The sequence below is a fragment of the Drosophila navojoa genome, chromosome X, assembly GCF_054131105.1.
Source record: "Drosophila navojoa isolate 15081-1374.11 chromosome X, UAZ_NAV_1.0, whole genome shotgun sequence".
Lineage (NCBI taxonomy): Eukaryota > Metazoa > Arthropoda > Insecta > Diptera > Drosophilidae > Drosophila > Drosophila navojoa.
Genome location: NC_142895.1, coordinates 6,682,723 through 6,709,895, shown reverse-complemented (window position 1 = coordinate 6,709,895; position 27,173 = coordinate 6,682,723). Strand labels below are relative to the sequence as shown.

Sequence of the window (27,173 nt, the reverse complement as noted above, 5' to 3'; positions counted from 1 at the left end):
CGCACAATTATGTTACATAATCATTCAATGAATAAGAAACGCATAAGCTGCCAGAGCTCTCTACCTGGTATAACTGTTATTTGCCACCTATACCAAAGTAGGCGGTGCAAAGAGGCGGCTGCTCTGCGCCAACGAGCGGGCACTGTCTCGAGTCAAATATCTAGCAGTCTTCAAATCTAGATTGCTTGATATGATATACTGAATGGAAAGCCCGCTCTAATTAGCGCTTACGGGTGCCACTAACTGTTAACTGTTAACAGTTAACAGTTAACTGTTAAGCAACTGTATAAGCCGCTTGTAGCCATTAAATGGCTGCGCAATTATTGACTGAAATTATTATAGCTGTCAGCAATTAGTGATGCAATGAGGCGAGGGGAGGCGCAGGGCGGCGTATTCATTTTTCACAACTGGAAAAGCGCAGACCGAAAACTTTGACTCCAGCAGCAGCACACACACACACACATACTCATATCAGCTATAGACAGATGAAAGCGTATTTCGCGCTTGCGTGAATGGCATGAACTGAAAACTTTCATTTGTCATCTGTGCGCCTTAAGAGCATTTATGGATAGGTAGGGCATAAAGCCACATATACATATAGAAGCATATATATATACATACATTTATATATTACATGCATATTATGTATTCATTAATGTAAATAATCAGCGCAATGCGTTTGCTTGCTTTATTCGTCGTTTTTATTATGCGAAAAGCTCTCCTCATGCTCTGGCATGTCGAAGCGAGTGGACAGCACGCTTTTAATCACTATCAACTATTGTATGTAGACAATATATGACACATATGTATATACATATATATCTATATAGTATTACGAGACATTATACGTGTTGCTTAAATGGAGCCCTTTATCATTTCATTAACAGTAATTGGTTTGAAATCTGCCAGCAAGTTGGCAGCACTCCAAGACGCCAAACGAGGTCAAGCATTGTGGCTTAGCGGTTTTATATATTATATATGGATAGACATATAATGTATATATAGTAAAAACAACAAGCTAACATTAGCCTTCATTCCATTGCACACATATGCAAATAAAATAATATGAAAACAAGTTTTCAAGTGCTTTTTAAACACACAAAGTTGTCAGCCCTACTACTATTACTAATACTACTACTATTACTACTACCACTGCTACTACTACTACTACTACTACTACTACTACTACTACCACAGCTACTACTATTACTACTACTACTACCACAACTACTACTACTACTACTACTACTACTACTACTACTACTACTACTACTACTACTACTACTACTACTACTACTACTACTACTATTACTACTACTACTACTACTACTACTACTACTACTACTACTACTACTACTACTACTACTACTACTACTACTACTACTACTACTATTACTACTACTACTACTACTACTACTACTACTACTACTACTACTGCCACTACTACTACTACTACTACTGCCACTACTACTACTACTACCACTACTACTACTACTACCACTACTACTACTACTACTACTACTGCCACTACTACCACCAATACCACTGCCACTACTACTACTATTTTATCGAAAGTAATTGCTTTTCAAACTTAGCAGCAAGTTGGCAGCATTCCAAGTCGGCAGCGCTGTGGGCCAAATAATTTACTTTGAGCTGGTTTATGAACAACAAACAATATATAAATATAAATTGCGGTTAACTAAAAGTTTTGCAGTTACTACACATACAATTCAACAAGTTGGCAGCCCCTTCGGCGAAATTTTACTGTTGCACACATATGCATGTCTACAGAGTCCGAAAGTACTTATTGTACTTACTATGAAACACACAAAATTGTTTAGACTTTTACCGTTTCATTGGCAGCAAGTTGGCAGCACTCAAATATGGCAAACAGTTGGCAGCGCTGTAGGCCAAATATTTCACTCTTAGCTCTCTGCGGTTATAACGACGTCTTAACCGTATAAGTTCGTTCATATAAGTTTGCCGCTCGGACTCTATAAGCCGATTCCGTATAACCGGCTTCTACTACATATCAAAATAGTTAACCCAATGTTGGCAATCAAATAAGCTGGCAGCCCCATCTCACTCACGTATCCACATTAACTCTTCGGGGTATCTGTTAAGCACAAATCGTTTATCCTTTTGCTAACGGTAATTACCTCTCAAGCTGCGCAGCAAGTTGGCAGCACTCCAAGTCAGCCATAAACCCCCAAAAAACTTGGCAACGCTCAAACATTTCATTTCAGTTACATTTTCACTTTGATATCAATTATGGTTAAACGCAAGTTGGCAGTCCCCAGCCATAATCCAACAAGTTGGCAGCTCCCAGGGGCTAGCTAGCTCTCGCACACTCTTAGCCTAATTGAGCGCTGCAATTAGACAATTTGCTGGCTACGAACAATGAGCACAGCAAGCAGTCCGAATTGATTTCGCATTAGCTGCAATTGATGTAGATACATCCTGCAGTTATGTATATATATGTGTACTATATATATATATATATGTATACCTATATATATTATTTTTGCCCCCCAGCACGCACAAATCTTTCGCAACTTGTTTTCTATATTTCTTTTCTGCGCCATTATCTGGCACTTTTTCGCCCCTCACTCTGTACGACCCTAGGAGCATCCCCAGTTTGTCTCATGTTCTTGTTGTTGTTGTTGTTGTTTTTGCTTGTTGTGTTTTGTTCTGTATTTATTTTTTTGTATTTCATTTATTTTTTAGAGTCAGCTGCTTTGTTCCCCAGCCGCTTGTTTAAATATATTGTTTATTTTCATTTACTTGAAAACATTTTTATGTTGCGCTCGGCGCGTTTCAGTTCTCCGTTCTCCATTCTCGGCTCTCGGCTCTCGGCTCTCGGCTCTCGGCTTTTATTTCTCTGTTTTCAGTTTTCAGTTTGTGTTTGCTTTGCTATCGTTACGTTTCGTTGCGTTATGCTTTGTCCCAGCACTGTCTGTCTCTCACTCTCACTCTCCCTCTCTCACTCTCCCTCTCTCTCACTCTCCCTCTCTCTCTCTGTTTGGCGTGCATCTCTTTACAGCTTGCCGCAACGCCTTAAAGCATGCCACATGCTTCATATTTCATAATTTTTCATGCATATTTCATTTGGTTTTTCAATTATTTGCTCGTGCCTTTTTAGTGGCAACAAGAGCTGCCTCAGCCTGCCTCTCTCCCACTCTCCCACTCCCTCTCTCTCTCTCTCTCTCTCTCTAGCTGTCTGCCCATCTCACTCACTGTCTGTTGCCTTTTGCAGCGCTTTGGGCTTGCGTGTAACTAATTATCAGCCCGTCAGGCCTTTTGGCCAACTACTCGTACGCCTGAATATCTATCATTCTCATAGCCCGCCCACAACAAACACTTGTCTCACCTGCGGCTGCTTGCTGTTGTTGTTGTTATTGTTGTTGCGGTTGTTACTATCACAACGTGCGTAAAATTGTTTATTATAATAATTAATAATGTTTTTTCTCGCTACCTGTAAACACACACACACACACACACACACACACACACACACTCTGAAGATGTCTAACGGGCAGCAGCACTAATTAAATTATGAAGTGCTTTCTGCTACATTTAGCCCACATCTTTGGAGCAGACCCCTAACCCCACTCATACCCCACTCGCAGCCCCCCTCTCATGTCTTGCTTTAACTGGCATGCTGCTGTTACAGCTCCTGCTGCTCCTGCTGCTGTTGTTATTCTAGTTGTTGTTGTTGCTGTTGGTGCTGCTGTTGCTGCTCAAGTGTTCAGCGAGGCGGCAACCCTTGCGCACACAGCAAAACAGATGAGTGTCAAGCCCAAGTTGCCAACGAGCTGCTTCGCAAAAGGAAAGCGGAAACGGAAGCTGTTTGTGCTTGGCCTGCGCCAGTGCGAGCTCAACACGATACGACAGGACACGACATGCCCAGTCTTGCCATGACTTGCCCCTCCCCTCTCGGCTCCCCTCTCTCTCTGTGTGTGTGTGTTTGTTTGCCTTTGTTTGAGGCCGGGTACTTTGCAACTTTCGTTGTATACAAATTAGTAGGCAAATAACATTTAAGGGTCAACAGTAGCACAGCTAAAGCAACAACAACAGTAACAACAACAACAACAACAACAATAGCAACGACAACAGCAATAAAAATCATAATGCCGTCTGACCGGGCCTCGTGTATTGGCAGGTGCTGCGAAATTTGTGTTAGCCTGAAACCTAAGTCGACTCATTAAAAATCGTTACGCAATGTGAATGAGGCCCGAAAAAAACAACAACAACAACAACAAGAATTCACCTGATGCCATTGTACCCTCTTTAAGTGAAAGTTGTTGCTTTTTTTTTTTGGTAAAACTTTCTTGTCACATGCGCATAAAATACTAAATACTATATATACCATATTATATAGAAATATATGAACGTGAATAGCTAAAATGTTGTTTGATAACTTTTCGTCTAAAACTGACTAAATAAAAGCTTAGTTAGCGAAACTATTTAAAATATGCATGCAGTTAGAGCACATTTGCTGTGCTACGCTTAGTGGAAGCTGAGAGCTATGCCATCCAGCTGGTTCGCTAACTAAATGTACTACTAAACAGATGACAAGTACCTCTTTTAATTTAATGCAATTATATATGAGAACTGTTGAAAGTCTGCAGTTAAAAGTGAGTAAAGTTTAATTTTGTATTGTACAATAATGAAAATATGTTCGATATGAATTGTAAGTAGTCAATTTAGCTCTAGCGTTCTCTGGAGCAGTCTGCTCTGTCTCACTTCTCTCGCTCGCATTCTTCCCCTTCTTCTCCATCTATCTATTTCTGAGTCTCCCATATTTCATACGAATTTCAAGATTTCCTTAGCTTAAAAAAATGTTGGTAAAAATTTCTATATATGTAATAGAGAACATAGTTTTCCCTTTCCATATAGCTATCTTTCTCTGTCACAGACACACACTCTCACTTTCTGTCGTACTTCTTCTCATATACCTTAATTCTTAAAACTGCCTAAATAGCAGCTCACTTTGTTTCTCTGTCTCTCTCTCTCTATCTCTCTCTCTCTCTCTCACTTTACATTTAATTCTCATTTTCTTTCCTTCATTTTTTCATTCATCCTTTAATGCTATCTCTTTCACCGACCTTCATTCTGACTGTCTCTCATTCTGACATTCTCTGTCTATGAGCTTTCATAGTTGAAGCAGTTTTTCTCTCCCATTCTCTCTCTCTATCCCATTCTTCTCTGTTATCTTGCTCAGTCACTGATCTCTCTAAGTTGTAGCAGTTCCTTTCTCTCTCTCTCTCTCTCTCTCTCTCTCTCTCTTTCTCTTGTTTGCTGTTGTCTTTTTCTCTCTTTATCTCCAAATCTCTCTCTTTCTCTTCCTCCTTCCCTTCTCTCTCTGTCTCTCTTTCTCTTGTTTGCTGTTGTCTTATTCTCCCTTTATCTCCAAATCTCTCTCTTCCTCTATCGTTTACTTTGTGTCCCTCTCTCTCTCTCTCTCTCTCTTTCTCTTTACTCTGGTACCATTTCTTTTTTATTTGATCTATATCATCAACTCTTTTAGCTTCTCACCCAACTTAGAGCATTCACTATTTTCCTTGTCTAACGTCGACCAATTTTAGTTGAACCCATTTTAGGCTCACGATATTAAAGTGACATTAAAGTTGTATTTCATACATGTTTATACATGTTTGTGTTCTTTTCATGTTGTTTGCTTTTTTTTTTTTGGTTTGCCTTTTTTAACAGCTCTGATTTGATGTTGCGGTGTGTCATTCCTTGGGCCTTACTTAACTTTACATAATTTGCCATAATTTTTGTGTGCTCTGCTGTGCTTGTGTGTGTGAGTGTGTGTTTACTCTGGTGTGTGTGTGTGCGTATGTTTGTTGTATTGTTATTTCGCTTTTGATACCAGTAATATTTGGTATAATTAGGTGAAGCTTTCATTTTCATTGTTATGCAAAAGGAAATTTGATGTAGCATATACAGCAGCAGTACCCTCACCCTCCCCCCACCCCCTCTTCCACTGCGCTTCACTGTCCCCGCCCCTCAACTGACCCAGCTGGCTCTGGCTCCTCACGTTTAAATTTTACGCTCCACATTATTCATAACGATTTGTGGGCATGGCCTTTAGAAGTCAGCGTATGGTGGAGCAATCTGCCGGCGGTTGCCCAAAAAGATGTGCCGGATGCTGTTGTTGCCGCAATGTTTATCCTGTGTGTTTGTTTGACATGCTGCTGCCTCAGTTTCGCGCACTACACTGAGAGAAATTCCACATATGTGTATATGTATATGTGTCTGTAGTTTAGTTTTTGGTTTTCTTTTAGACATTTTTCGATTTGCAGAAATTGAAGAAAATTTTTGTAAATATTTCTTAGTGTTTATTTATTTTTTTAAGTGTAGTTAAGCTACATACAAAGGGCACTTGCGCTGCTTGCTTCTGGCATAAATTGCCTTAACTTATGTAAGTGCGTGCGTGTGTGTGTGTGTGTGTGTGTGTCAGCTGCTTTTGCTGTAGCTCTGGGGTCATTTCTTACAGTGTTTTCTTTTTGCTGTTTTTTTTTTTCGTTTTCTCTGTTCTTTTTTTTCTTTTCGTTTTTCGTTTTTATCGATTTTCATTGTTGAGGCGAAAGTAACATTCTGTGAGGGCAGACAAGATAAATGACAATAAAAGCACAGGAAACAAGCTTCAGCCAACTACAACAAGCTGATGATGTTGCTGATTTGGCTACGACTGTGGCTCAGTCAACAGGTTGTTGTTTAGAGTGTGTGTGTGTGTGTGTGAGCGACCGAAAACCCAAACCCAAAACCCGAGTTTGTGGCGCGTGTCGCTTGTTGCAAGCCATGTTCAACATTTGCCACAAATACTGCGGCCCCCATCACATTGTGGGTGTCGCTCGGTGTGTGAGTGTGCGTGTGTGTGTGTGTGCGTATTTGCTCTGCTGTAGTGCTGTAATACTGTGTGGCCTTTCGGAAAAGTTTCGGCTGAATAACAATTGGAAATTTAAGACAAGAGCCAAACAAACAAAGCAAATCAGATTCATTAGAACGTGGCTCAATTATCATTTGATTTTTAATGAGCAACAGAGAAAGACAGAGTGGGCAGGAGAGGGGCTGGGAGCCAAAAGAGAGAGAGAGAGAGAGAGAGAGAGAGAGAGAGAGAGAGAGAGAGAGAGGGAGAGAGAGAGAGGGAGCTAGTCGAAATTAAAGCACCAGCTAACTAAAGCCCGCGAGGACGTCCAACCAGCCAGGCATGCACATGTGCCACGCCCACACAGCCGACAAACCAAAAAAAAAAAAAAAGGGAGAGAAGAGAGAGAAAAGAGGAAAAGGCTACGAAAATCAATTCTGAAACTCGATTTAGCCCGCGTGCCGCGCAATTTTCAGCAGCATCGCCTTTGGCGCCGAGGTTCATTTTTAATTTAGAGCGTTGTCAAGCTGCCTGACAGCCAAGAGAGCAAGAGAGACAGAGAAAGGGAGAGACAGAGAGAGAGAGAGTGCCCCGGATCATGGGCGCTCTGCCTGTGAAGTGGCATACACCTGTGTGTCTGCATCGAAATTGGTCTGCTGGTAACTCATGCAGCAAGCAGCAGCAGCAGGAGCAGGAGCAGCAGCAGCAGCAGCAGCAGCAGGAGCCGCAGCAGCGCCAGCAGCAAACCACAACGCCGCTCAATGACGGCAACTTTAATGCATTTACCTAGCAGAGATGTGTGTGATACGGTCCTCCTTTTTTTTTGGTTTTCTTCAAACTGCGATGCTTTAAGCTGGCCAGCGTTTGGCGGTTGAAGTTGGCTCAGAGCTTAGCCAAAAAAAGAGAAAAAACAAACCAGAAGCAACTGTCTTGACTTGACTTGGTTAACAGGGAAAAGCTTTCAAGTGGCTCGCAATACCTTTTGTAGCTCGAATAACAAAGGACCTGCCCAGACAATCCCTTAAGCTCGCCCCATTAACCGTTTCGCTAATTTGCCAGGCGAAATGCTTGAGCATTTCACAAATGTACAAGTTCGAATTTCAGTTGAATTGCAACAAATTCTCTAATTGAAGCCGAAACAAAAGCGCGACAGAGTTGCTCAAATTTCCCTGTACAGTGAGCACTATGCGTGGAAGAAACCTTAGATGAGGCCACATTTCGCCATGGATTTAGAGTGACAGAGACAGCGATAGAGGCAGAGTCAGAGACAGGGCTAGCTATAGAGATTATACTAAAAGGCATTACATAATTTCGCTATTTCTGAGTGCAGTCTGAATAGATTTTCGCTGTCTCTCTCCCTCTCTCCCTCTCTCCATCTCTCCCTCTCTCCCTCTCTCTCTCTCTTTGTCGGTTTTTGTATCTCCCATAGATTCATAAATCAGCTTAAATCTCTGGCACTCGGCTATGATGTTTTCGTGCTGGTCTCTCTGGGTCTCCCACTGGCCAAGCCATAAACGTTGATGCGCTTAAGGCTCTTTGAGCGACGCACGCTCTAATAGAGACAGCATGTGGTGCCAGCCACCCACCCAGCCGCCCACCGTGCCCATTTGGTGTGGTGCTGCTGATATGCTTGACGCATGTGTTCGTCATATCCAGTTGCTGCTGTATTTGTTTGGCAACTGTTATAAGCAGATGAAGCGGCCCATTGCCGTCGTCTCAGACGTTTGGCAGCAAGTTGACAGCGCTGTGCTGCTCGATGTTTGATGTTCATCCTTCTCTCTCTCTCACACTCGCTCTCTCTCCCTGTCTCTATCTATCTCTGTTGCTTGTAGTTTATGCATTATATTTGCATTGCTGCGACAAGCCGTTGCAGCGACACGGCACGACTACATAAAAAAGGTTGTGACAGGCCGAGAGAGAGAGAGAGAGAGAGAGAGAGAGAGAGAGAGAGAGAGAGAGGAGAGAGAGGACGAGGACGAGGGAGAGCGACAGAAAGCGAGCTAGCGTTTGCCGAGCTTTGTCTGCCTTTTTACAGCTGACAACTTTATTATAAGCAGTGCTGCCAGATCTAGCTGATCTAGCTGGAAAGGCAACCTAAAAAGAGCTAAAGCGAATAAGATATTATTGCCTGTTTTATATCAAATACAAATATGTATATATATGTATATAGGTAATGTACCTTTGATGACCCTTTTTATGACCCATTTCATTTGATAAAAAATTAAGCAGATATTAAAAAGAAAAGGCAAAAAATGTTTCCAAAAAGCTAGAATTTCAGCTTCTCGCAAATAGACTATAAAAAAACCTGATCTGACGGGAAATAAGCTAAGCCCCCATCAAAGCATATCCAAGCAGCTAGAATTCCGCAAAACGGACTATAAAAGAAGCCAGATCTGACGGTAAACAAGCTAAAATGTCATCAGGCTTGTTAGCCAGCAAATAGAATGAAAAATCATTTCCATAAAATTAAAGCTCGCTGTTCGACTTTTCTTCTCCCAAAACGAAAAGCAGCTACATCTGACGGGAAACAAGCTAAACTCTCAGCAGTGTCGATAAGCGAGGGAAAACGAAGCCGCGCAGCTTCAATATCGACAGCGTCTGCATTTCCCGTTAAGCCGACTTGGGCTTATGAGCCGGATGCTGCTGCTAACGGTACAGAAAGCTGACGCGCCATCAAAACTAACCAATGGGAAAAACTTTTATACAGTTTAACGCAGCTCGAATAACCTTGAGATGCAAAAGAAATCACTATGAGATTTTTTATGCCTTTCGATGTTGTCTGTCGGAGGACGAGTGCAGCTGACAGTTGGCAGTTGGTAGCTGTTGCCAGACTTCAAAGGCGGTCAATACAAATGTTGCCAGCTAGAGAGAGAGAGGGAGCGAGAGTGAGAGAGGGAGAGAGAGAGAGGGAGCGAAGCCAGGCTAGCTATAAACAGCTGAGATGCTATGGAATTGCGTGCAGTTATCAGATCAGGTGTTTGCGTGCTCAGTCGTGGGCGTTGGTCTAGTCTAGTGTGGGCGTGGTCAGCTTGATTAGCGACATAAAACAGGCTAATGACAGTGCTCATTAGAGCAAAATGGCCCAGAGCAGATGCAGGACAGCTAAGAAAGTATTTCGTGGGAAGGGGGAGTGGTAAGGGGGGAGGGGGCGGGGTGTCATCATTTGGCGGTTACTTAACTGCTCTCACGGTCTCGCTCAGCCTCTCTCTCTCTCTCTCTCTTTATTGTTATACACATCACATGCATATCAACATGCACACACACACACACACATACACATGTAATTAATCATACGCCCTGGGCTCCACATGGGGGACTCTTACTTTAAAGCAGCAACTGCGGGCGCGCAGCATTAATAAATTTTGAATACACACAATGAGCACAGAACAGAAAAGGGAAGAGCTGCGAAGCGGTGGAGAGGTGGAAAGGGGGGTGGCGCAACGAGTGTGGGGAGTGGTGGGGCGTGTGCGTTTTGGGGTTCTGTGTGTGGCTGTGCCAAAGGAAAACCAATAAAAATGATGAAAGACTTATGAGGCGACGACGCCAACAGCGGCAAGAGCAAACTAGGTGGCATGCCGCGTATACGTGATGAATGTCGGTGGCACAGCCGAATGCCAATGAAATGTCGACCGAAATAAAGGAAAACACCATAAAAAATTGCACAAACAAACAAAGACAGCGCGAAAAGCCACAAGGCACACAGAGAGAGACAGAGATAGAGAGAGAGAAAGAGAGGGACAGAGAGCGAGAGAGAGAGAGAGAGAGTTGATTTTGTGCGGTCGCCAAGGCAACACACAAAAAGAGCCAAACCGAGAGATACCACGTAAAGTGCAGCGATGACGTTGCACTCGAGTGTCATGAGTGCCATCAAGTGGCCATTCATAACGCCAATGGGGCATTTGAAACTTCTGCTGAAAAGTTTAAATACGAGTGAAAAGTAAAATAAAACAATATTTAAATGGATCGCATTTCATAGCGGATTTATACTGTTCTCCCAGCTGGGAGCTATGCAACCTCTGTGGCGGTTGGGGTAGGCAAACGGGATTACTGGACGGCGTTGCATGTCCCCTAGGCTCAAGAAGTCCTGACAATATGAAGTTCATCAAGTGCACAAGTGAGCCTTCAGCGGCATGAATATGATGTTTAGCCTAAGAATGATGGAACTAGTTCGTAGTAGTTAAGCTAAGAAAAGACCAATCATGCATATATTGATAAGCTCAAGCACGAAAATTGTTGCAATCATGAAAATGAAATGAAAAATGAAAAATGAAAATTGCAGCCCAACTTGCCACTGATTTATACACGCTGCTTCTGATTGTGATAATCGAGGTATACCCAGATGATATGGAACTAGTTTTAGTACCCAAAATGAAGATAGACCAATAAAGAGGGTTGGTTGAGAGTGAGCATAGGCAAAGCGATGGAGAGACATGGAGAGATTGAATATCATAGAAAGAATGATCACAGGGAATGAGTACAGGGATAAAGTAAAGAGCGATCAGAAACAATGAGAAAATAGACAGAGCGCAAATAAACAGAGCGGTCACAGAACGAGTGAGCATGGGCATATAGAAAGCGATCTCAAGCAGAGCGAACCTGGCAGAGCATAAGCAGAGCGATCATAGGGAGATAGCATAGTAAGAATTATCACAGGGAGCAAGTATTACCAATTTACCAACAGAGCGAGCATAGAAAGAACTAACCCAGGAAGAGTATAACATCCTCTTCCACGCTCGATTTCACATGCTGCTCATACAGATCCAAAGTAAGTTTCGCTCTTACCACTCATACATAGCTATTGTGAATGGCTTTTGTAAAAATTTATCAAATGAAACACAACGAAAATTCTCATTTCTTCTCTTCTATTTCCCTTTTGACTTTACTCTCTTCAGAGCACACTAACGTCGACAATTGATGGTTCTTAAATAACTATCGTCCCTATCGAAGCTTCTTAAATGACGATAACTCTGAGCGCATTGGATCTCCACTTATGTATATCGATATGTGTGCTTGGATTTAATTAAAAGAGCTTTATCTTCCCAGCCCTCAATTAATGAACTCAGATATATGGCTTATATACATATATCTGAACTCACTAGATCTCCATCTATTATCCTGCTACAATCTTACTTCAATATATATAATTAAATGATTTATACCATCTCTTGCACGCTTTAAAAGGATTTTACAGGACATCTCTGCCTCAGCTTCAGCTGTCACTTGACGTGATTTGATTGTTATAATTAGGAAAAGTGCTTTAATTATTCACTGAAATTATTCATAATTTTCATATCAAAAAAGTTGCTCAACTACCGCCAGTCCAGCCCATCACAGGGTATATGCATACTAGAGTATAGAGCTGGGACTTGGCTGGGTGATTAGCGGCACTGTGAGTGGCATTTGGACACTTGGCGCGAGAGTTGGTAAAAGTTGCAGCGAGTTCAGCGCAAATGCCACTCATTCATTATTGAGTCAAATTGACAGGATTTCATTCATTTCGATTGGTTGCGAAATAGACATACATACATATATATATACATATACATATACATATGCATATATACATACATATACCAAAGGTGTTGAGCAAGTGCAGCCAACTAGTTGTTAACGGAGTGGCACGCGGCATGCGTCACGTTGCACATTTTTAATGCGTTGGCCAGTTAGCCGGACAGCCCGACAGCCGGATAGCCGTATAGCCGTTGAGCTGGGTCGTGGCTCGTTGGCCAGGGCAACTTTTGCGCTCTCGACTTTGACGAGTTGGCCAGCCGCACAAAGTTTGCCTGTCGTCAGTGCCTTGAGCTGATAAGCGTTGGCCGTGGTTCGAGTCCGTATTAGAGACAACATTTCCGAATCGAAGTTGTTTACGCTGCTGGCGCTCGTCGAGCGCAAAAAAGCAATCATAATGAAACATGCAATGAGTCGCAGACGTAGCCAGCCAGCCAGCTCAATGGGGCCACAATTGGCATGCGGGGGGTGGGACGCAGTAGTCGGCAGGAATATTGGCAAATTGCTTTTGCCGTCACCCCCCAACAGGTGCTTAGTCATAATTGGCTTTGAGTGTGCGAGTGCATATTTCTAATGTCATGGAAGTCCAGTTAGCAGCAGTAGCTGGCTAGTTACATTGTTGTTACCCTTTACGAGTTTACCTCAAGAGTTGACAAAGCGCCCACCTTGCCACGCCTGCCCACCTGCCCAGCTGCCCACCTTCCCTGTCTAGGTGTGTGTGGCTTGGCCTGGCATATATTTGAATTCGCTTTGTTCGCTTCCCTGGCACTAATTGCATGCACTGACTGCATTCAATATGCCTGCTGACACGCCCACTATTGTGAATGGCAGACAAAGTTTATCAGCGCCCACATTCGATTATGCAAAACTTGCACCTGATTCAATTAGTTCGCAAAGTTAAGCCTTAGAGTGTGGCTGCTCTTGTTGTTGGCCTTGCCATTCGCAATTTACATTGAGCAAAGTTCATTTTGCTGGCGCTGCAGATTTCAGTTTCTGAATTATATTTACGCTCATTGCTTACTTTAATCCGCTTTTCCTCAACTGTTATCTCTACCTGATAGTCTGATTTTCAATTAATTGTGATGAAATAAATTTGCATGAGGAGGCAATCGAAATTGAATTGAGAAATTCAATTAAATGTTGCTTAAGAAGCGTTATGTTGTGCCTATCGGCATTTATATCGATATCGATATGTGTGTATGAAATGGAAAAATTGTTAAAGATTTCAGCACAAGAGTTTTACCTTCTCAGCTTTTAATTAATAAGCTAAGTTATATGGTATATATCGTTAACGATTGTTGTTATCGATATAAATGACATTTAATTGTAATTAATAGACCATTGTTATCAATACCATCAATTTTTATCGATTAAATATTTCCTGGAGGCACTATATGAATCATATTTAATTCATCGAATCCTCCATTTATCGATTTAATTAATTAATCCTATTAATAGTTGCTGCTATCATTGTATGTATCGATATATCTAAGGATTACAACACGCTCAACTTTGATAACTCTGCCTGCTCCACTTATCGATTCGATCGATAAGCCCAGTTGATATATGCCTAAGAGGTATTATCATTATCGATATCGACTTCGATACGAATGTATGGATTGCGGAACGTGTTTAAACATTCAATTACAATAGTTTAGGTATGTAGATTCCAGCATGTACTACATGCCTATACTTTATATTTGCCTGCATTATCATGAGCTCTCAGTTCTGAGCTCTTATCGCTGGGCGAATCTATTTGTGTGGATACTTAATAGACAATCGATTCATTTGATGTTTTCGCTGTCTAATAACAAACTACAAACAACTATCAAAAAGCAGCGATAAGCATCTACCAGCTGTAAATCAAAATCATTGTCAACCCAATGCACGAAAAAGTTAACAACTAACTTGTTATTTGTTTTCAAGGCGTTATCAGTTTATTTAAAAAGCAATAACATATGTACATCTATGTATTGATATATAATATATACATATATATATATATGTATGTACATATTTTCAATATATTTTATATTATATTCAGCTATCGGGCAAACTAGCCAAGGGCGATACCATTCTATTCCAGTGGATAAGCTAACATTATCTACAGCCATGTTAACTAGTTGTACGTTATACACACAAATACAAACACACACACACACATATATACACGCGCATATCTATACAATACTCTGGTGTATTGTGGAATGCTTAACTAGCTTTCTTCAGCTACCTTAGAATATCAAATGGCATAAATAGCTTTGCTTATATTAAATCATCATCTCTCGATTGCAATTTTCGCTTAGCTCAGCTAAATTGAGTTCAGCTAAATTAATTATTATTTGCACTTACTAAACTTCCATACACACACACACACACACACTGATAGAGTGGGTGAGAAGTGGTCAGAGTTGAAAGTTGCAAATGGCCGCAAAAACTTTCACATTTTAGCCAAAATAGCAGCCATTGAAGATGTTTGTAAAGCCGGCAGTCAGCTACCTGGCTTGGCTGGTTGGCTTCCTGCTTATGCTTGCTATGACAAAAGCTAATCAAAAACTCATTGCAAATTCATATAGAGCTGGGCGGCTTGGCAGCGCCAGCAAACTGGCCAGCATAGTGCCAATCGGGGCTCGGCTCGAGGCCAAAATAAAGGGAATTCGAAATGACCAAAAATCTGGGAATTAAATGTTTGCCCAGAACTTTGCCCCAGTCCGTCCAGCGCAACCCATTAAAACATTGTTAAATTGCCGGCAACCGAGTTAAGTTCATGATGGGAAGGGTTCTCGGCTTGCAGTTGCTGCCCAACAATTAGGAGCAGCTAAAACTTTCACCACAAAAAACTTTGTCACGAAGTGCCAAAAATTAAATACGCTAACCAGCATCGAATATGCGACAGAGCAACAGAAGTCAGGCCCTAGGTAAAGGAATTTGATCGGAAATATATGGTCATAGCATATATTTTTTAAAGTTAAAATAAAAAATTATGTAAATATATTCAATATATGCGAAAACTTGGATATGAATGAAATAAATAATTCTTATGGTATACAAAACTGAATTTTATACAGGGCTGTTCATATTTGATGGACCCATCTGGAAACCCTGTATCCAACAGAGACGGCATTTGAGAGATATCATATTAAAAGACTATAGTGAATAAATCTATCAGTGAATAAATCTATCTATAAAATAAAATTGAAATGATCATCATCCAAGAAAAAATTTTGTTTTCCTTTGATTAAAATAAAAATATTTAGGTCCGTTGAATATGGGCAACCTTGTAGTATTGGGTCTGTCATATATGAACAGTTCTGTATAATGAAGGAAACTTTCAGGTTATGTTTGCTTAAAAAAAAAAAACAAAACAAAAAATGTTCAAAATTTATTTGCATCTAGCATGACTATTATGAATAAATAAACTTGAATACAATTTTAAAAGCGAAAAAATGTTAGCCATTTTTTTTTAACTTTATGCTCAATCTTTTATACTTTGGAAGGCAGCCTGTTTATTCTATTAAGCTTAAGAGAAAAAGCAAGTAAGTCCCATCATATATCATATACTTGACCCAATAGGTTTCACAATTCTCAGAGCACTTCAAATCTTGTTCAATGATATTTTTAGTACAGTGTCGTCATGGACCTCTTCAGGTGGATGAAAAAGACAGAGCTACTTAGTTCTGGCACATATGCTGCCATGAGTGTCTTCTCTATGCTGAGAAATTTTATAATAGATTCTCCAATACATATTTGTATATGGACAAGTGTCGAAGATGAATGAATGTATGTATTGATGGGCAAGGCAGCTTTTCAAACTTAATTTTAAGAAAATGCCAAATGGCTAAACTTTTCGTCATAAGTGAGCCACATGCACTACGTATACTTAACATTCTGTTTTCGATACTTTTGTAGCACAATAAAATGCCACAAAACTATCGCAAGCTGCTCCAAATTCAACATTTTCAAACGTGTTTAAGCAAAACCCCAACAGAATGAACTTCAGCGAACTGCTTAAATTTCCATTCTCAAAAAATTAAATTAGGTCGTCTAACAAAAAAGGCTTCACAATATTTCAATTAAAATAAAGGTTTCTCATAATAGACCTCCGCAGCAAGCCAACCCCAAAAAAGCGAAGCAGAGAAAACTTGATAGGAAAAAAGGGAGTCAAAATTTTTACATTGTTGCTGTTGTTGTTGTTGTTGTTGCCGTTGTTAATTTGATGAGTTTGGCATTTCGCTTTAATTTTGATTATTTGATTATCGCGCAATTTCGTTTGAGCCAAAACAGATTTCCAATTGACCAAATTCCCAATTTTCAAGTGGCCATAAAAATGTTGCAAAAAGAAGGAACAAAAAAAAAATATGAAGAAGAAGCAAAGAAGCCAAGCAAAAAAAAAAATACCTAAAACAAATAATCGAATTATGGCCAATAAAACACTGGCCAACAAAATGGATTATCAATCGCAATATCTCAAATATAAACTAGACATTTTTTGTTGCTTCCAATAATACATACATACATATATATGTATACACAATTGGCCTAAACTGTGTGTAATTAAAGGGCAGCATACGAGGGGCATTGAGGCAATTGATTGATGTGTTCTGCGCTGGCCCATTGGCTGGGCGTTCTATTCCATTCGACTTTCATGTTTCTTTACAATTGTGCGTAATAATCGCGCATAAATATTTCTAAATTGAGCGTCAACTGGCACGAAACATTTGCCGTCAGCTGCTGTGGGCGGCATTAAGCAGCAGGTGGAGCAGCAGGCGCTTATATATGTATATATGTGCTTCTTTGTGTGTGTGTGCGTGTGTGTGTGTGCGTGTGGAGGTGAAAGTGGGAAAAAGCCACAGAGCCAAAGCTGGTTGAGAAAACAAAATGCTTTGAAATACACGCCTGGCAGGACACAGCGTCACAAAAGGACTACGCTACAAGATATGCTACACGTACAGCAGCACAATGATGATGATGATGATGATGATGATGATGATGATGATGATGTTGCTCTTGGTACTGCATACCGATAATTACACTGTTGATACTGCGCTCGTGCATGTGCCATATGTGAGCATGGCTTAGGGCACCTTCGCCTTCACTTGGTTACGTTTTAGCCGTTGTTGTTGTTGTTGTTGCTTTGAAGAGCTGAATGGAAGTATTTCGCCTTTGTCCCCTGCACAATGAGCTGTAAAACGTGGCATTGGCAAATGACAACAACAGTTATGGCTGCGGCTCCAGCTCTCGCTCGAACCGGGCCAACACTGGACAGCATGCGTGGGCCAGGCGAACGGCGAACGGTGAACGGCGAACGGCAATCAACAGTTGTGATTGTTAGCTAATCGATCAGAATTTATATGATAGGTGAGATAAATTGAATTCATATTGATGACAATTGACAAGCAGCCGCACGACAAATCAATCTGAGCTCAATGCACGATTTATTTATCGAGAACGAGCAACCGTTGACAGCTAACACTGATTTATCGATAGCGATCAGATAGCTCAAAGGCATATTTGAGCACGATTTGATGTGTTATAGCTGTGAACAGGCTAATGGGCTGTTTATCGGCTTGTATCTGTCTTACAGCATACAAAAGATCATCAAATGGAATGTAAAAATAATAGCTGATATTAATACTAATAAATTGAGATTTTCTATCGATACCTTACTGCAGAGAAATGGGTAAATGTTAATGCCCGATTAATATAAATATTTATCCAGAGCTCAGTTTATGTCCTTAAATACTGTGTGCCACAATCACTTGTCGATAGCTCGATTTATCGATAGCAAAATCAGTTGCAGCTTGTTTACTGTAAAGCTTTGCATTATTATTTAGTCAATATATTTAGTTATCGATAGCACAATAATACTAAACTTATTGAATTTCGATATATATTTCGAGTATATTTAATTGCATTGAGAACTTATCGATAAACAAATCAATTAGCTTAGCTTAGCATTATAATTAAATCAATAAATATATTACAAGCTATCGATAACACTGAATTTATTGAATTTCGATAAATATATTCCCGTATTCAAGTATATTCCCGTACCTAAAGATAATTGTCTAATAAATCGATTGATTTATCGATAACGCATTAAGTTTCCATGAGTAAGTCTCTTTGATTTAAACACTTCTAGTAGATAAAGAGTACTTGCAATCGAAGTGCTTACAATACAATACGTTAGTAAATTATCATCTTAGGCATATGCTATCGACATCAAATCTTATATAATTCATCATATCATATTTGTGGCTAACTCAATTTATATGAAATGTTGTTTCGTTATTGAGCCAAATTGCTTTAAGAGTAAATTGCACACAGTGCTCCATATTCCGTCTCCGCACACTCTCAGAAAAAAGAAGGAAAATGCGTTTATCATGAAATAATTGAATTTGATTGTTTGGCTTCAAGTTGCGGCACATACATAGACTGAGGGGAAGGCGAAGCGCTGAATGCGCTCCAAATACGGTACAGAAGTATTTTGGCATTTACATGTTCAATGGTGGAAGCTGGGATGCCAAGCATCCAAAGTCAATTGAGTTATCGATTTTCGATACATCAACTGTGCTGCACTTAAGTACACTTTGGAGAGCAAGAAACGATTTGGCCGAATCACATTTAACCAGTCTGCCACTGAGTAACGAGCATTAATCGCTTAATTGAAAACGCAAAGCTCTTAGCTTTAATCGCTGAGCTCTTCACAACATTTTGCGAGCGCATTCACAGAGGCCGAAACATTTTTCAACATTAAATGCACAGTTTATTATGTCAATGCGCTTCACTGGACAGAGAGAGAGAGAGAGAGAGGGTGGAGGATGCGAGGAGGAGGCTGTGTGGGCGTCGATTGGAATTACGATTTCATTGGGGCAAAAATGTGTGCTGGCCATTTCATCATCATTGCAGATATCACGGCAATAGTCGACCGTAAATCAGTGTGGAAAGATTCGATTATTAGTTTGGTATATTCAAACATGCCTCGTGGGCCAGTCAACTCAATAATCGATATGCATATGTATGTGGATGTCGATGTGGTTGCGAATTGCGTATGCCTAGCAAATGCCATTCAATAAATAATCGACGAGCTTTAGGCTCGCCCGCAATACTCTGCGGCTTGATGTTCTGGCCCAGCATTTGCATATGCGCCCTGGTAAATGGCAATGGGAAACAATGGTAAATCTGTGGAACAGTGGAATCGGGCCAGCTGCAGGGTAATTGAGAGTAAAGTCAATTTGCATGCGATTCACAATTTCTCGCTGCTCGCATATGGTACAGCGACATTAGCATCTGGAAGATACGTGGAGCTGCCTATGCAAAGCTCGCTCTCTCGCAGCTCTCCCACAGTTGAATATACTCGAATGTACATATATGTATGTATGTATATATATGTATGTGTGTGTGTGGCCTTTGTTGTATCGATCAAAGCTAAACAATTGAATTGTAATTGGTATAGAATTTCGTTGGGAGGCGCCGCTTGCTGCTTGCCGCTTGCTGTTTGCTCTTACATGATACAAGATACAAGTCGCAGCTGTTAATGCACGTCTGTAGTCATGTGCTTCGATTTATCGACAGCATTTCTATTTGTACTTTTGCCACCAAATATTTACACAATTGACAGCTGCTCGCTGCGCGCTGGCAGTGTCTTACCCCCAGCACCGACCCCTCCTATATATTGTAGTATATATATATATATATTATCCGAGCTTATTGTCACATAATCTTTGTCAACATAAAGCAGGCCACATCCGCGACACTTCCATTGCCTTGGCAAATACCCTCATTGCCGGCTGGCTGGCTAATGTGCCACGGCGCAAACAAACGCAGCGAACTTGAACTGACTTTAGATCTGCGCTGCCCCGAGATGATACACACGAGATGCTGACAGGCTGATAGCACTCACTCAACGTGTGCCACATTCAATGTCTATTTATAGGCAGCTTAAATTGTCTAGAAATGTATTTAAGAAATTTGTTGAATTAAATGGAACATATGATAGGCTTCAATTGAGCTGTATATGGCTGGATGTTGGGTAGCTTGGGTCTTTGGCATTGTATCTGGAATATGAGTTAAGCAATTATCAATTGGGGTGTGCATTGATTTGGAAGCCAAGCTGCTTGGAACTCTTTTTTTTTTCAATATCTGTTGTCATCTCCTTTGATCTGAGGTCTTTAGAGGTTCTCTGGCCGTGCAGGCTATCTAAGCGCTAATCTATTTGATGTCTTCATATATTTTGTATCCTAGCTTCTCTGAGTTCCATTTGCTATATCTCTTATCTACTCTCAATTGAAATCTGATTGGATTTTTTGTTCTGAAAATTCAGATTTCAACTGAAATTCTTATGAAATGTATATCTTTACTGCTTAGAGCTCTAAGTGTTATTTCTATTATCTTCGTAGATTTTTTACCTTAGCTCTTTCAACTCGAATATCCGTTATCTATAAGCATTTTCTCATTTTGTCTTTTACAATATCAGTTATCATCATCATAATGGATATTGACTGAAATGTTAGATATCTCAACTTTTGAGAACAGCTTGCATTCCTTATTTATTCGGCATCTAAACTCGATATCATTTCAACTCTATATCATTTGCCTTCAATTCCCCAACTAAAATCTTTATAGATGCTTAATCTTAACTGCTGGGAACTTTATTTTTGCAATATGTGTTATCAATTCTGATTATATTCTTTAGAACTAGGTTATCTGCATATATATTCATTTTGAATTTTACAACTTTACGCTTGAGAGCTCCGTCTGCAATCTAAACTGATCAAATATCTGAACTCAAATATCACTTGAGTTCCTATTGGATATGGAACTTCAAGTCTAGTCTCAAGTGAGATTATAATAGATTTAATATACAAACTCTTTTGACCTCCTTTATCCATTATCAACTGTTCATTCTGTTATTTCTGCACATATATATATTTAATTTAATTGGTTTAGAGTTGCCTTTTGCATTGGTAATTCTTTATTCCATTTATATTAAATTCTGTTTTAGTTGTCTAGAACGCAACGCTCAGTGCAGCAAGAGTTCGTTGTGAGCGTTGAGCTGCGAGCAGCATAGCATATGGCTGGGGCTGGCTTAAGTTGTTCGCAATATTTGTGAGACAATTGTGCGTATACGTAATATTTTATTTTTCATTTATTTTAAAGCTATGCAATTGTATGTGTGTAGGCAGCTGTTGGGGGTGGGTGTGTGTGTATTCCGTGAGAGGATATGTGTGTGCATATATACACATATATGTATGTATGTATGTATGTGTGTGTGTGTGTGTGTGCTTTTCTTTTCTTCTATTTCGTGTTAAGTTATACTAGCTGAGAATTTTGGCTTAGTTTGTTTTACTGCTTGTAGTTGGCAAGTTTCATTTGGCTTAAATGCCAGCACAATTGTCCATCCCCACACACACACACACACACACACGCGCTAGTACACTCACGCATATAGAGTGTGAGATACGCATTTAATATCAGTTAAAAAGTTTTTGTTATTAAATAGACGTGTCAGCCACAACAACAATAAATGAGCTTATATAGAAGTATGTGTATATATAAATATATATACATATTTATTTTGGTGAATTGTGCTACTGATAAAGCCACTTGTCTGCCCGTCCAATCAATCAATAAGCCCGCCTCACTTTTTGCCATGTTGCATAAACTCGTTCAACGCACAAAATGGCAGCCATAAATGTTCCCACGATACTCGCTCAAACACACACGCACACACACACACACACACTTGTATTGATTATTTATGTGTTCTGTGTGGTCTTCGGTTCAGTTAGGCAACCAATTTGCATAACAACAACAACAACAACAACAACAGTAGCAGGAAATAAAAAAAAAATAAAAACAATATAATTTGCCAAGCTGAGACGCAAATCGAAGTTGCCAACCTGTCGGTAGCCATTTGTTGGCCTGGACATTATTGTTGTTGTTGTTGTTGCTGTTGTTGTTGTTGTGGCGTGCTAATGACAAATTAGTGCCTGCAATTTGTGTCAAGTTGAAGTTCAAATGGCCAAAACCATTTTGTGGCCAGCTAAAACAATTTCGAACAGCCGCCGCATATATGTACATATATATATGACAGCATCAATTCCGTTTGACATTATAAAATATGATGAATTCAATTTGTAATTTGTGGCCGGGCCGGACTAAAAGGCCAGCAACAACGTTTAATTGAGCATGGCACAAAGTGAAAACGAAAGTGTTTTGTTGTTGCCGTTGCAAAGGCCAAAAGGAATTCAATTCCACTTCCAATACCAATTCAAATTCCAATTCCAATTAGAATGCCATGCATTCATAACTCTCTGCTTTGAGCTTTGATTGAGTGAAATATATAGTAAAAAAAAATATCCGGGAAGAAGCAGTCGAGAGGCGAAACTACCTCCCAAAGAGAACTAATTATTTTGTATATCGTGGAAATAGCTGTGTGACTGCCCACATTATGCTGACTGTGGGCGTGCAGCGTAGGCCACGCCTTTAGAGCCATTCAAAGGCACGCAATTATTTATTCAGAGTTCAACTCAATTTGAATGTCAAGGCAATGCTTTCAATAAGTGTAGCATAATTATTGCAAATTAATTGCCTTCCGTTCAGTTAGGTTGGGTGCGAGGGCTTACCACACAGAGAAGATTCATAACAATCGCAGGCGAGGGCTGTTCGGCAAGTTGGCGGGTTGGTTGTGAGCGCCAATTGAGCGGAGGTAGTTTAAGAGGCATTTAATATAGAGCATGTTGTCTAAGGGATATGCATTGAATAAGGCGTGGCATGTGTGCGAGGTGCGCTTAAGGAGTATTGGATATAGACGCCAGCATAAAGCATGTAGGACTCGTCTACAGTTATAGCAAATGGATTTGTTAGATCGTGACATATGTATTTATATGCGAGGTGTACTTCAAAAGTCTTGCATATGTTGATCTAACGAGGGTTGCCCAAATTGTTCTTAAAGATTTCTCAATTGCCATTCATATGCCAGAAAGTTGAACCAGTTCGAAGTGTTAGCTAAGTCTTGAGAGATGTTGCGCTTGGCTTGTCTAAGACTTGTGATTATTTTCAATGAATCGAATCTATGGCAAAGTTTATGACAATGAAAATATTTCTGACTTCGTCATTTTCATGCCGAGTGATTAGGTGAGGTCATGGAAGGACAAGGTTGAACAACAGCTGAAGTTAAGACTTGAAGAGGCTGGGAAAAAAAGTTGGCAGAGTATGATACCTGATTCGATTTACTTAGAAAACCCCAAGAGTAAATAAATCAAGAGAATATAAAGAAATTTAAATAAATAAGAAAAAGTAATGCAGCATCTCACTTCATGCTCAGCTCTTAGAGTCTGAGCCTCAATTATTTGCCTGCATAACAAAAAGTTATATTTTTTTTTTGCAATAGATTTTTGATAGCATTTCATGCGCAATATTTCTTTAAATAAAAGAAAATAGAGAAAACTCAGTGCTCAATGTGTTTTTCTGAAGGCCAATTAAATTGCTTGCATAACGCTGCAATCTATGCGAGTGTCAGCAGTGAGCCAAAGCAAAACCTTTGGGCAGTTGCAGCTACATATGTATGTAGAGCCGTAGCCACAAGTCAAATGCAACTGTTGTTGAGCCGTTGCAATTGCATAACATTTGACTATTTCACATTAGCCTCAAATGCGACAAAGAAAGAAAAACTAAAGCCCGGAGAGTTAAAGGAAATGGCAAAGTGCGTGGGTGTGTGTGTGTGTGTGTGTGACAGGCGAAACCTCAATAGATGTTAGGTACATACACATAAGTCCTATAGATACATATGTATATCTAGATATTTATATATATACTCTATATGTATTTGTATGTCTGCAAACAAAAGTTGAACAATTTCGAATCAAATTTGTCTTAATTTGCCAATCAGCTGCAAAATATATTTGCACAGCGATAAGGCGAGAGCGATAGAGAGAGGGAGGGAGAGTGAGAGAGAGAGAGTGGGTAGCAATTGCATAACAGTAATTGACACTGTGTGTAAATGCAAATCCTTTAAGTGGTCGCTGGAGTGTTGGGCACTTGAAATAAGTGCAGGGTGTCTCGACACGACACGACACGACGCGACACGACGCGACACGACACGACACGACTCGACACGTAACGCCTTAGCCTCAGCTGGCCCGTTGGCAGTTGGCAGTGTCGCACAGTCACGTCGAACAGTAGACACACCTCTGGCCGTGCTATATTTAGATGATGGCATATTGTTTAAAGCTAAAAACTTTATCTCAAATCTTATCGATGCACGAATACAATTGTGTCGCAACTTATCAAGCAATTCAAATCTCAATGCAGAGCGAGAGGCAGGTGGGCAGAGTTCGTGTGCTGCACAGCCAGAATGTCGCCTATTATTAATTAGTGTATACGTCAATCAGAGATATTTTCGATACACGCATTAACAATGTACGGAGCTGTTCTACATACATACATACATATGTATGCATGCTCCAATCGAAACAGCAATCGAGACTTGCGAGACTTAAGTTGCTGCTGTTTTATTTTTATTTATTTTTTTTTTTTTGCTTTATTATTATTATGTTGTTGTAGTTGTTGTTGGTGTCCATAGCCTATCGGTGTATCAACGGCGTCCGTGGGTGCGCTATTATCTTATCGGCCCTGCCTAAGACCCGCCGCGTAAACGCTTTAAACAGCTTTCGCAGCGTCAGCGCGACGATTATGAAACGTGTCGCATTGCTCCGAGCGTGATTAGTTTTAGCCCAAAAGGCAACTGGCCATAAAAGAAGAGCGAATGGTAAATGGTAAATGGCAAATGCATTCGCACGGCTGCTGGACGAATTTATCTGTGTGGCATTGTGCGAGCTCCAAGGCAATTGGGCGGCAATTATCTGCCCCATCAACGGCATTATCATCAGCAAGCGACAGAAGAAGCTGCACCAATTGCATTGCCACACATGATGTGCGAGCTAGTGTGTGTGTGTGTGTGCTGTGTGTGTGTGTGTGTGTGTGTGCGAGTCACTCAAGTGGCGCTTTAGCTTGACGTCTGAGTGCAACTGAGTGTTTGCGGGTATCGCAGACAAATGCCATTCGAGTGCCAGACATGTGCATGTGTGTGTGTGTGAGTGTGAGTATGAGTGTGTGTGTGTGTGTGTCGCCATTAAAGTCACACATAGAAAGTGCACACATGCTCCATTAATTGCATCTAATTAGTTGAAATCAAAGCAATTAATCTTTTTAAATGATTTATTGATGCACACACACACCCGCCCATACACATAGACACACACTTATCTGTCGCTTAACGGTCAGCCCTTATTAAACACACAAGCTGATTGAATTACTTGCAATCGCTGCACTCGAGGCAATTCGAGCAGCGACAGCTTAACTTTAACAGCCTGCTAATGCCATAACAAATCTCTCTGGCTCCCGGCGTGAAAAGTTAGTCGAGCAATTAAGATGTTAGCCAGTGCCGAGGGCATATTGTATGAGAAATTGCAAATCTAATGCCGAGCAGCTTTCAAAATAAATAGAAAATTTATTTCGTAATTGAATGGCAATTCAAGGATTTAATGTTTGCTTTCAAATGCTCAGACACAGCCTGAATGAGCATTTTCAATTGATGCGTGATGCGAAATCAAAATGTTATACACACACACATATATCTAATAAGTCTTCTCACATATACACACATATCTATGTATGTATTTAGGTTTGTATGAATGTCCTCTATGTGGCAGCCGCAGCGCCGACATCTGGAAATTGACAGGCTAACTTGGAGCTTTATTAAATATCGACGCACGCTGTCAACCTGTCGCCGCGGTGTTAAATATCTTTATTTTCCTTCTCTTCTCCGTTCATGCTCATTCGCGAATGTGAAAGGAGTATGTGGGTTTTGTTGTCGAACCAGGCCAGTCCCTATGAGTGCAAAGCATATCTATGCTTTAACCTCGAAATATAGAATTTTTTTTGTTTATTTTTTTATAGTTGTTCAAAGATTTGCTTAATTTTTTGTATAAGAAAAAGTATTAAAATAAAAAAAAAAAAAATAATAATTTTAAATGATATTCTTGATAATCTCGAACCGCCCACTAAGGGCGTGGCATATGCATTTTGAAGAGAGTTGGAATATGGCATGTATGCTCGCAGTAAAAACACAAGTTCGACAAGATATGGCGGATATACATACATATATACAATCATGGGGGGCGTGGCTAAGCGGCTCTACACTTTTAGAGCTAGCAGCTAAGATATCTTCAAACTACATTACTGTTCTCTATACATTTGCCCAACAATATATGCAGCAATGCCGAATAGGGGCGTGCTGTAATGGAAAATGATTCTGTTGAATGAGTATTATGCGGTCGTTAACACCCGATTCTCACTTGTATGATTATTATATTTTTCTTTTCTGTTATGTTTCATTGACAAGCGAGAGAATTGAATTGAACTTTTTTGATTCTGTTGAATGAGTATTGTGCGGTCGTTAACACCCGATTCTCACTTGCATTATTATTATATTTTCCATTTCTGTTATGTTTCATTGACAAGCGAGAGAATTGAATTGAACTTTTGTCGAGCCTGTTGTGTGCTGATGATGTGCTTTAAATGCCCCCCGGCAATTACGTGCCGAGCATTTGCATTCGCCCATAAATCTATGCACTCAACTAGATCCCACACACTGATTTGCGCTCGCCGTTGACAGACAATGTGCAATGGGCAAATATATAAATCATATGTAAATTATTTGGCAAATCGTCAGCGCGACCGTGTCAACAATTGTTTTGGGCTAGGTAAACGCATTAGGCTTTTAATT

General features: G+C 40.3%; 1 protein-coding gene across 7 annotated transcripts in view; it reads right to left on the bottom strand.

The window, feature by feature from the left end:
* Positions 1–27,173, bottom strand: part of dnc (phosphodiesterase dunce) — a 233,721-nt gene that overhangs the window by 108,350 nt on the left and 98,198 nt on the right. The gene's annotated exons all lie outside the window — the stretch shown is intronic.